The 12,557-nt window shown below is 32.7% G+C and overlaps 1 long non-coding RNA gene across 1 annotated transcript; it reads left to right on the forward strand.

Annotated features, from left to right (window-relative positions):
- The first annotated feature begins 8,067 nt into the window (after positions 1-8,067).
- Positions 8,068-10,658, forward strand: LOC127729417 (uncharacterized). Its single transcript, XR_007994610.1, has 2 exons — positions 8,068-8,160; positions 10,466-10,658. It is a non-coding gene; the product is annotated as an uncharacterized LOC127729417 (long non-coding RNA).
- Positions 10,659-12,557: the final 1,899 nt, after the last annotated feature.

The following is a 12,557-nucleotide window of genomic DNA, read 5'->3' on the forward strand; positions in this document are numbered from 1 at the left end:
AATGTGGCGGAATTAAACGTGTTTGAATACTTTGATCTATAAGGAATCATACGGACACACGTAACTCTGGGTAAATAGGGTAACGTCCTAATTCTCTTTATGTTACAATTTGGGGTCAACGCTTTAGATGGAAAACACGTTTACAAAATTTTAAATGAACACTTTTTACTAAGTCATTATTTCCAAATCCCCAAATTTCACAGCCGTACAAACTTCCTTTATTTATCAAACACATCTAAATTGACAGTTTATCGATAAACAGTGTTGTCTTCCGTCTTACAACTTCAGAATGGCTCTAGTAGTTTTATTTTACTGCTAGATGATTCTAGCTTGGTTTTCATGAGCTATTGTTAATAAAATATTTCTAAGATAACTAAATGCATTTAAATTTCTTTATCAGAATATCAAAATAAAAAATTAAAGAGTTGCAGCTTGTCGTTATGGAATAACCGTTTCACAGATGATATCGGATATGTTCCTTATGTCGTAACTACAATACCCTTCCCTTTTCACGAATTTGACCTACCGAATTAGACTATTTACCGGATTTGTAATAACATAAGCAACACGACGGGTGCCACATATGGAGCAGGATTTGCTTACCGTTCCGGAGCACCTGAGATCACCCCCAGTTTTTGGTGGGGTTCGTGTTGCTTAGTCTTTAGTTTTCTATGTTGTGTCATCTGTACTATTATTTGTCTGTTTGTCTTTTTATTTTTGGCCATGGCGTTGTCCGTTTGTTTTCGATCTATGAGTTTGACTGTCCCTCTGGTATTTTTCGTCCCTCTTTTGTCGGCTTGAACTACAAAAAAAAGTCAAAATTCTGGTATTAACTACATTTTATTCAAATTTCGATTCCTTAGTATTACAATATGATGTTTTTTGTAGTTGAAAAGATATAGACGAGTGACATTAACTATTAAGTTTTGTTTTTAATGCATCCACCTAACATACGGCTAAATCATATACTATTCGAAAGCACATCATATGTACTATCTTTTTTGCCCGGTCGTCAAATATTCGTATGGTGCAGTTTCCGTCAAATCACGATGAAAGGTCAGACAGACAATTTCTAATTTTACAAGAAGTCAGCATTTTTGCATATTGTGTCTTCTGAACAATTATATTTTGTATGGAAAAATGAAAATCTGTAAGAACAGATATTAATAGTTATTCATCAAAAGCACATTGAAATATTAATGTTAGAATTTTAATAAATAGCGCCGTTTTCAGAAATTCCAGTGCAAATGATAAAACTGCGTGAAAACCAAAATTTTTGTCTGTGATTCAATTGTTATTCACCATGAACCAAATAACATATTTTATTTAATGCTAAGGATGTTTTTGACATCATAAAATTACTGCAATTACGCTTTTTGTTAATTAAACAGCCAAATATAACAACAAACGCAGTTGCCCAAAATACCACCATCTGCAAAAAGATAGCCTTTTTAGTTGTTTTATGTTAAAACAAATTGTATGTAGTCAATATAAGGTTGAAAAACTGAAGTCTTAAAAGTGCAAAAAGGTTAAAGGATATAATACACAGGAAATTCATGCTTTAAGGGGAAAGTTTGGAAACAAAACTTTGATATTTCAATATTTACATGTTTTCTTGGTTGCTTATACTGCATGTTGCATTGACTAGGGAAGTGAAAGCTGGTATAAGCTAGCAACTGAAAATGTTCTTTCTTCATGCCTGGCCGAAGTATTTAATCCTATCAAACTGCGCAATTTCTTGTAAAAAAATTGAGACATGTTGCCATTATATTTACTTACATTTCTTTTTGATATCGAAATTCTAGCAATTAGCAATAACAATACTTACTCTATCTGAATAGTTAACATATTAGTACATTGTAATATAAAGATGACTGATTAGTTGTTGGTGTAATAACGCAATTTTAAGCACCATTTGGTTCCCAAGTATTTTGCGGCGATCATTTTTTAGTGGTGGAGGCCCACGGAGTGCCCAAGGAACCACCGACCTTCGGCAGGAAAACTGGGAATGCATGTCAACAATACATTAGTAATATTTATTAGTATCAAGGACGAAATACTGTGTAGGTGTCACAACAAAAAATCTACCAATCAGTAGCAATAGCATTTTGTAAAAGTAAACAACCTCTTACCAAGCAGTTTTGATATTAATGTTTTCTTCACCTTAATATTACAAATAAATGTGCTAAATAGAAACTGAAATATAAAGGCATTTTTCTATATTGGCCAGAGGTATAGGGGGAGAGTTGAGATCTGACTAAACATGTTTAACCCCGCCGCATCTTTTGCGCCTGTCTCAACTCAGGAGCCTCTGGCCTTTGTTAGTCTTGTATGATTTTAATTTTAAGTCATTTATATGTGTTGGAGTTTAGTATGACGTCCATTTTTCACTGAACTGAAGCCCGCCTCCGGTTGCGGGATTTTCTCGCTGTGTTTGCTGGCCTTCGGTTGTTTTCTGCTCTTTGACACATTCCCCATTTCCATTCTAAATTTTATTTGAACCACTTTTGTTTCAAATTAAATTGGCCATGGTTTTGCATTAGAATTTCAATGTAGATGTGCCACATAATATTTTCATTTAAGGCAGTCAGAAATACGAGCGCTATTTTAGTAGATCATCAGTCAAGCATTGATTGAACACTTGCATATTAAAGATAGTACATGTACATTAAGAATATATATATGGTTAAAATGAAGCTATTTTATTCTAAAATATTTATACAATTGTGGGAAATGAAAATTGGGGTTGAATTTATCCAGTTTTGTAATTGGTTTATGTCATCTAAACTCAAATATTTTTTTCTTGCAAAAAATCTCTTCGTATACAACCTCTATATGTGCACTTTTAAACTTTGAACTTCACTAAAATCTCATTACAAAGTTGTTTAGGCTAAATAAAGGCAACAGTAGTATACCGGTGTTCAAACTGATGGAAGAACAGAAAAAGAAAAAAGGACGTAAAGACAAGATGATTCCTACATTCCTACATTTCCGCTATATTAGAGAGAGAGAGAGAGAGAGAGAGAGAGAGAGAGAGAGAGAGATTTTGAGTTTTCCTTGGAGTTTGGTATTTTTGATGTTTTACTTTTTTTGTTATATCTTGCATCTATATGTGAGTTTTACGTTCTGTTGTCTTTTATTTGCTCAGCTTTGAACCATCTGGTTTTCTTTTCTTTGGTTGAAAGAAGGAACAAAAATAACAAGGAGACAGTCTCAAACAATAGTCAAAGAAAAACAGATGACAGCATGACCAAGGCAAAAAAGTAGGACAGACTAACAACACTCCTTAAAACACTTCACTGAACTGTGCGAACACTAGCCAGGAAGGGTATTCAATCTTCCACAATATTAATGTTCAGTCATATTTGATAAAGCAACTAATACAGTATATAATATTGGGCTAACATTAAAAGGAATTCGCCGGATTTGTTATTGAAAAGCGCATGGTACAAACAGTATTCCTTCGAATATTGAAAGAAAATTAACTTCGTAACATGTCTGTCGAAATCGAAAAACTATTTTTTACTAAATATACCTTGTTTGTTCCTTAAAGTACTTCTAGTGCCCTTTTTTTTTATATATGGTTAATCATTTTCTGCCGATATGGACAATATTATCTAGCCAAAAAAAAAGCAAAATGATCCATATTTGCAGATGGCGTTTTTTTAATGGCATCTGCAAAAGCTTCAGTAGAAGGCTGCATCCTGACCTATATTATATTAATTACAGTTTCAATGATGAAAACATTCCCTTGGCCTATAAACGATAAATCTATTCTATTTTTGACATATAAATATTCAAAACTCAGGAAAACTCTAGCTTTTATTGAAAGTCTATCATTTTTGGAAGTTTTTTACAAGAAATGCTATTTTCTGTAAATATTCCACAATCAACATTTTAGTTTGCATTTGATTTGGAATTGTGGTATTTTGTTTTATAAGATTCAGATAATTTTTAGAAAAAAATATCATAGAAGTACCAGAAAAGGGCATTTTTTTTTAATTCTTGCAAAATTTACGAATTTTCAATTTTGACCTTTGACCTTGATTTAACGACAATTGCACATACGAATTATTGACGACCGGGCCAAACAGAGAGTATAGATAATAAGCTTTCGAATGAAATATAATATAGCCGTATGTTAGGTGGGTGCATAAAAGTCGTTAACTAAGCGTCTTTTTTTAAATCTGTCACTCGCCTAATAAGAGTGCCGTGAGTGCAAACCATTATTAAGCATAGTTTTATGGCGCTATAGGTTAGGTTCTGTCAGATTATTTTACTGCGTTTTAATTTGATTATTATTACAGTAAAAATGTCTTTTAAGAAATAGTTATTTGAATTTCTATTGATGGTCAAAAACAAAAAGTATCTTTTTCATATCTATTTTATTCTAACTTTCTGACTGTAAATAGATAAATTTGAACAGTACATCTAACAAGATTTTGTTTTTTGAATTTTACAATTCGACAATCCTTTTACAAATGTTTTAGCCGAAGGCAATATTTATGGATAAAACAAAATCTTCATCATGTTCATAGCCTGGTCAATAAATATTCCTCATACATTATGGTTGATATGCAGACCACGTAAATGTTATAAACTGGTTTTCAATCAGATGATAGATTACTTACTTGCAATTGTTGTCTTTTTTACCAAGCTGGCAACTATTATAAATACAATCAAAACTTCGTAAAAGTCATCTTTCAACTGATATATATAAGGAATAGAAATAAAAATACTGGTAAGCCTATAATGACATTATTATTCGTTTTTGTTTTGAGCGTAGTTGAAAACGAATTTTGTAATCCCACTATTGTTGTTCTTATTTGTATTTTTACTGCTACTACTTATATGGTAACAATTTGTACATCTGTCAACTGAAATTACTTTAACTGTTGTTGTTTTTGTTTGTCTGTCGTTTACTACTTATACTGTTGTTTCTGTTGCTGTCTGTACTAATGTTAGTGTTGTTGTTTTTCTGCTTTTCCTGCTTTCCATGTTATTTTTTGTAAATGCATAAATTATTATTGATTTCTATATATTATTGTCATTTGATTTTGGTTCTTGTTCATTGTCCAGGGAATTATGTTCCTACGACGATACTAGTACAATAACTTGTCATTTGATTTTGGTTCTTGCTCAATGGCCAGGGAATTATGTTCCTACGACGATACTAGTCCAATAACTTGTCATTTGATTTTGGTTCTTGCTCAATGGCCAGGAAATTATGTTCCTACAACGATACTTTGCCAAAGTTCACACCTTGTATTCCGATCCGAAACCGTGGAGCAGTTAATGAAAAGTTTGTAACAGTGGGTAAGTAAAATATGGATCTGATTAGAACGGAGGAATTGTGCTCTATGGGATTGGAATCCACTATTACAAACTTTTCATTAATTGCTCTTCGGGATTCAGATCCCTCCGCGGTTCCGCATTTGGATACCCGGTATGAAGTCATGAATATCGTCAGTGGTTTTCTTTATTTATGATTTTGTCTTTTAAAACAAGGCAGTTTGCTGTTCGGTGTGAGCCAAGGCTCCGTGTTGAAGGCCGTACTTTGACCTATAATGGTTTACTTTTACAAACTGTGACTTGGATGGAGAGTTGTCTCATTAGAACTCATACCACATCTTCTTATATCTAGTTAGGTGATGTAGGCACATCTGTGATAGTTTCTGTTAGAATAATTTCATTTTTCAAATTTAGAGCAATTTTGAGCTTGACACAATTTATGGAAATTTGTTGGTTGTTGAATATCTAGGTTACATGCTCTCTATATGTCTATTAGTCTTTTTCAAAAACTTGTTTTTATGGTTTTGTTGGTATAGCATTGAAGTTTATCCTACATCTTTCTTTAATTTCATTCGTTTTGAACACCATGCTTGTCTTATATTCCCTTTAATTTTCCCATGTTATGTACTATTATATTATTTATTTATGCATTTCTCTGTGCTGAGTGTTCTTGCGTTTGTTTGTACTATATTCCTGTCTCGAAGTGTTGTCATTTTTGCGATATTTTTAAAAATTGCCATATTAGCGAGAGGTTTGGCTAGCCATAAAACCAGGTTCAACCCACCATTTTTTCTTTAAATGTCCTGTAGCAAGTCAGAAATATGGCAGTTGTTATCAAATAGTCCGTTTCTATGTATGTTGGCGTTTGTTTTTGTTGCAGTTCAGTGTTTCTGTTGTTCCGTTGTTTTCCTCTTATAGTTGATGTATTTCCCTCGGTTTTAGTTTGTAACCCGTATTTGTTTTCTCTTAATCGATTTATGACTTTTGAACAGCGGTATACTACTGTTGTCTTTATCATTCATATAGTAAACAAAAGATTAGTTTATATTGCAAGCAAACAATGCCTTATTTCAAATTGTCAATTTAGCAAAATTTGAACAGTATATGGAAATTTGATATAAAACCCAAAAGATACCAAGGAGACATTAAAATCTCATAAATCGAAGAGAAGTTGACAACGCCATGGCAAAATATGAAAAACTACGAAAGACGATAAGAAGATGAGGTATGATTGCCAATGAGACAACTTTTCACCAAAGTTTCAATGAAGTGGATGTAAGCAATTATAGGCAACCGTGCGGCCTTCAAAAATGAGAAAGCCCATACCGTATAGTCGGCTATAAAAGGCTCCAACATAAAAAGTCTACAAAACACTACCAAGAAAATTAAATACTCTATGAACTCCACCAAAAACCGACGAACTCAGTTGCTCCAGAAGGGTAGGTATATTCTGCTCCACGTGTGGTACCCGTCATCTTACTCGTGGTAGTTTTAGATTCGTTGATGTTACATTCGAGAAAAGGAGGACAGTATTTAGTTACGATATTTGAAACATATCCATGGTGATGTGTGACACAGATATGCCATAACGGTCAACCTACGCGTGATAACGTTCGTAAAACGTTCGGAGGGATGACTTAAACTTGACCACTTGGATCCCTTTGTTCTATAGCTTCTTTGTTAGCAGAACTCTTCACCAAGGAAATCATGATGACAAACACAAGCACTGGAATATCATGTAAAATTGGAGGTATATAATCCTTATGCATACATTTCTGGAATGTCGTTACATAGAAATGGAACGTTCACAATTGGGAAAATATAAATAATTGTCGCCAAGTTTGATATCAATTGGAAAGTGTCTTGAGAGTAAACAATTTATTTTAAACACTTTATAACACCGCAAAGGGATGCGAAAAGTAGTGCAAGGTCAGTGAGCTCAGAGGGAATTCATTTGACAAATCATTTGAAAGATAGATCCACTAAATCAAAATGAGCTAATTGTTACTCATACTTCAGAATCAATAACAGGAACGTACCCAATTAATAAATCGTTTTGAAAACGGTCTGAAAGCAACTTCATAAGCTTGATGTAGACATTCATTTAACACATGTTTTTTTAAATGAAATCAAATAATTTCAAGATCTTATGTATTTCTAATAATTAATATTTATAGAATTACTAGTTGGAGAATTCTAATACAGAAAAATATTCAACGAATGTTAATTCACGACTAATGTTGTTCGTCGCAAGTTGGATAGTTTTTACCAATATCAATGTACTTAAATATGAAGGAGTTTTCCTTTATAATCATTTAGATTACTATTTGATTTTTATTGCTTCAGGATAAACGCTGGTCAATGTTAAGATCAATGAGGTCAAATGGAATTCATTTGACAAATCATTTAAATATGATAGGTCCACTAAATCAAAATGTGCTATGGGTTACTCATACTTCAGAATCAATGACAGGAAAGTACTAAATTAAAAAAACTTTTTGGAGATGGTCTGATATGGTCATCATACGCTTTATGTAGATATTCATTTAACATTTAATTTCAAAATCTTATGTATTTATATATATAACATTTAATTTCAAAATCTTATGTATTCATATATATTAAAATATTCAATGAATGACCGAAAAACAAATTAATTCACGATTGATTATCAGTGTTGTTCGATCGGAAATTGAATATTTTGACAATATCAATGTACTTAAATATGCAGGAGCTTTCTTTAATAACCATTTAGATCATATTTTTTATTACTTCAGGGTAAACGCTGTGGATTTGAAGAAGTATGTGAAATCAGGACAGCTCCGTGTTTCTTCCCACCATGTCCTAATGTGACCTACTGTGCCCCAAGTAAGTACGAATTATAAATTTGAATACTATATTTTGGGTGCGGATCATTAAATGCAGTGACAGAGGGCAGATTTAAAAAAAATAAAATTTCCCATTCAACACAAACACCTGTATTATATATTAATCGAAAGAAGAAACCTTGCACTATAAGAATATGCAAATTGTAAAGAACAACTTTTGTAGACTGTGGTCAAAGGTCAACTTTACAATTTGTGAATATTTTTAAAATTCAAATTTTTACACTTTTTTTCTTTTGTCTAATTACAAACGATACTGTTTTTGCTTCAGTGATGTTTGTTTTTTTTTTACATAAATCTCATGAATAGATATATTTTTCTCAAAACAAATTATAGAAAGATGTTTTTTAAACAAAACTTCGAAAATCCAGTTAAATGTTTATATCGACATAACCTTATAAAGCATTGAAATTTCACTTAAAAAACAATTGTTATGAAAGACAATACTTCAAAATCATTTTTCAAACTAGCATAGTGCATGATGTATCAAACAAGACGCAAAAATACCCTACGGTCTATTGTAACCTCATATTCAATCTGCTGATACTTTTGTTTTTAAAGACTCTTTTCTTTTATTATTTTCATCGTACTGCTGCTATAAAACATTGTCTTCTGTTGAGTAGTTTACTTCGGTCAATGTCTATTTCATGATCAAGTTTACTCCCATTACCCCCTTTTTTTTCTTTTTAACGTACTACAGACTTTAAAAGCTACTCAATCGTGACCTCCAGCATCTTCTTGTCCGTCTATAGGTTTGCATGGCATACAAAATCGTACGCGTATCAGCTTCCTCGTCGGTGCTGTAAATCTCGACGCAGTCAATTACAGTTTTAGCACTAATGCGTTTGACCATTTGAGAATCGGAAAAAGTTCCAGCTAAAGCTAGTTCACTATCATTTGCTAGTGTTTTGTTGGTAAAAAACAATAAAATTCGCAAAAAAACTGGAGCAATGTTTGCTTATGTTCGTTGGGAGATAAAAAATTTTAATGACGTAATGTTTGATCTTTGGTCCTATTCCGCTGCCTTGATAGCATGTTTGACGTCATGTATGTTAGACATCAATAACAGAAGTAGTCCGAAAAACAGCGGAGCTGAGATTGGACGAACTAACTCAGGTCACCAAATGTTTTCAAATGTTTAGCATTATAGGTTGCACTTTTGTAAATATAGACAATGAAATTTCCCATAGGAACTCCTTTTACGGCTAAAACTGTACCACTTTTACTATGAAGTTTCGTACAAAATTATATCTTAGAATGGAAAGCTCATATGCATTACTGCTTTTTATAGATATAACTTTAAAAAAGAGGTCATGCAATACTTAATTTCTGTCTTATAAGACATGTTCACATCTCTGTGCCATGTACTTTTCAAATGATTTCCATAATTTGTTCTTTTGTTGTACTGTCACACCACTGTCCCAGGTAAGGGGAGGGTTAGGCGCCATCAAACATATTTGATCCCGCCACATTCTGTATGTGCCTGTCCCAAGTCAGGAGCCTGTAATTCAGTGGTTGTCGTTTGTTACATTATATTTTTCTCTTTTATTGTTTTGTACATAAATCAGGATGTTAAGTTTTCTCGTTTGTAAATTGTTTTATATTTATCAAGAGCGCCCTTTAATGACAACCGGAAACTTTTCGCGTCGTCCTTTTTTCGCGATTTCCGAACCAAATCTAAATTTGCTCAGTTTTGAATTTGCAATATCCCGGTGTCTTACATAAGTATTTTATAATAAATAATTTGGAAAGTTTACAAATGTCTTGAATCAAGTGATAAAATCAATCAGAAATGATTTTTGTCGGTTCATTAATGTAAAAGTAGTTTAAAGTTATTAGTCATGTTTGCTTTTTAAAACACATACACAATTAGCAAAGCAGAATGACATATTAGACTCATATTAATAATGAATTAAATGTTGTGAGGATTACTGCTAATTAATTAATCGATCTTTTAATCTGATTAGTCTGTGTAGCAGATATAACGAGGCATTTATTGTAAAACTGATTGACAGCTTTTAATTACATATTTAAAACAATTATTTTAGTAACGATATCCGTAATATCCGCTTGCTTGAGATGTCTTCCGTGTTAATTAGACTAATATGAGTTAAGTTGTAATCTCAGATTAATCGCTTTTCATTTAGAAATACATTTAAAGATACGATTTTCGGAATATAGATCTGTGGTGTATAAAACCGGTGTTCTGCAGTGTTCCTGTACATGTCCTATTCATATATTTAATAATATAATTCATATATATATATATAAGCATATTTTATTTCCAGCATGGGGATCTGCAAACAAGGGTGGTTCTTGTCCAGCAGTAGACTTCATCGGTTTTGGAACAATTCAGTGCTTTGGAGATTTCGGATGTGGTATAAGCAACAACGATGTGTGCTGTCATAATCGTTATACAAAAACCTCGTACTGCCACACACCATATACATTTTAATAAAAATAAACATCATATGTACTATATTGACTTTTATAGCTTGCTATTGCTTAGTGTTGAAGGCGTGCGGTGACCTATTATTGCTAACATCTACGTTTTTGGGACTCTGGTGGCTAGTTGTCTCTTTGAGAAGCAGACCACATCTCATATTTTATAATCAACAATATCTATGTTAGATAATGTCAAACAGTTATTTCTGTATTATTGATATTTTTTTCTATTTATCCACACATATTTCGGAAATATTATCTTAATTCCATAAGAGTAAGTCTTAACCGACTGAATCAAATGATCATGAAACTAAACATGTAAGGAATCGTCTCTTTACTTTTATTCATATATAATATTCAATAGAATTTTCCTAAAACAAAAATATAATACAGTCTAAGTAATGACGTCCAAAATAGGTTCATCTTCAACTGTGTACGACCACATTGCAGAGTTTTAATAATGATGATATAAAATGTATTTTTTACTTGTGCGGTAGTATCCCACCAATTAATGTAGCTTCCTAAGCTAGCTTACTTTAGTAGCACATTTAGACATGGCTTTCAAAATTATGTTCAAGGTATGGTGATCATCCTGTTTGTAGCAGCACTGTGCAGGGTTAAAGACACATAATGTACGGTCTAAATAGGAAAAGGGATAAAAGAAAAAAATAATGGTAGGGGAGAGTCGTGTTCAGCGCACGTAAACTGATTTTACCACAAAATATTTTCTGCCTGTACCAGTCGGCCTTTCTGGACCATGTTTTATGTTGTTTTTTTAAATGTCTGTTAATTAATAAAGAGGAGTTGAGTGTTGGTGGTTGATATGGTCAGTTGTAATGTCCAGTATTTTTGGTAATTCCTTTTATCCTTTTAATATATTCATATTGAGATACAAGTGACACTAAATAGGTGCCCTCAAAGTGTATCGGACGGACGAAAGGATAAACGGAAGGAGTGGTTACTGGGCCTGCTGTCGTCTGTTGCGATGTGGGTGAAAATAAATCAATTCACGAAACTAAAACGACCTCTTTCAACCAAACACACACACACACACACACACACACACACACACCTAAAACATGATAAATAAAAACAATGATAGATATTTCAATATTTGAAATCATCTGCCATTTCATCTGTGTACGGTATGAATATATCTGTTCACTATTCATCAAACGGAAGGAGTTGTTACTGGACCTGCTGTCGTCTGTTGCGATGTGGGTGAAAATAAAACAATTCACGAAACAAAACCACCTCTTCCAACCAAACATACACACACACTCACACAAATATCCACCTAAAACATGATAAATAAAAACAATGATAGATATTTCAATATTTAAAATCATCTGCCATTTCAAATGTGTACGGTATGAATATATCTGTTCACTATTCATCAAGTAAATATTAATTCTAATCAGAAAAAAATAATCGATAATATAGCCAAACTATCAACAAAAAGAAACAAAACACAGACTGTTATCTAAAGTCGATGTAAGGACCTATGATGACGGAGAAGTATTCGCGCTTTTGAAAATCACATAAACGCATCGAGTTGTAGTTAGACCAATTGAGAATACTAGACGTTAAATCAAAATCCTTGTTTTTACACTGTTCTAAACATAATTCAACATGAAAATCTCCGAAAGGTGATTTCTCATGGTCCTAAGTTTAGAGAACCCCAACACATCAATTGGAACCATAACTTCAAAATAATTATGGATTCTATTGAGTACTACACCAGAGCATGGGCTAAACGAGAAGAATTTGAACTGGACACTTTGTCAGAATGGGTCAAAACTATCAGGTCTTTGATAAAACGTCGCATTCATAAGTTGAAAAACTGTGTGAATGATCGACCAAAGTCCGTTTTCAGAGACAAAGAGGCCGTGAAATGTCTATCATCTCTTCATGATAAGTATGTTGTTGTTCCTG

This window comes from Mytilus californianus, unplaced genomic scaffold, assembly GCF_021869535.1.
Source record: "Mytilus californianus isolate M0D057914Y unplaced genomic scaffold, xbMytCali1.0.p SCAF_2, whole genome shotgun sequence".
Lineage (NCBI taxonomy): Eukaryota > Metazoa > Mollusca > Bivalvia > Mytilida > Mytilidae > Mytilus > Mytilus californianus.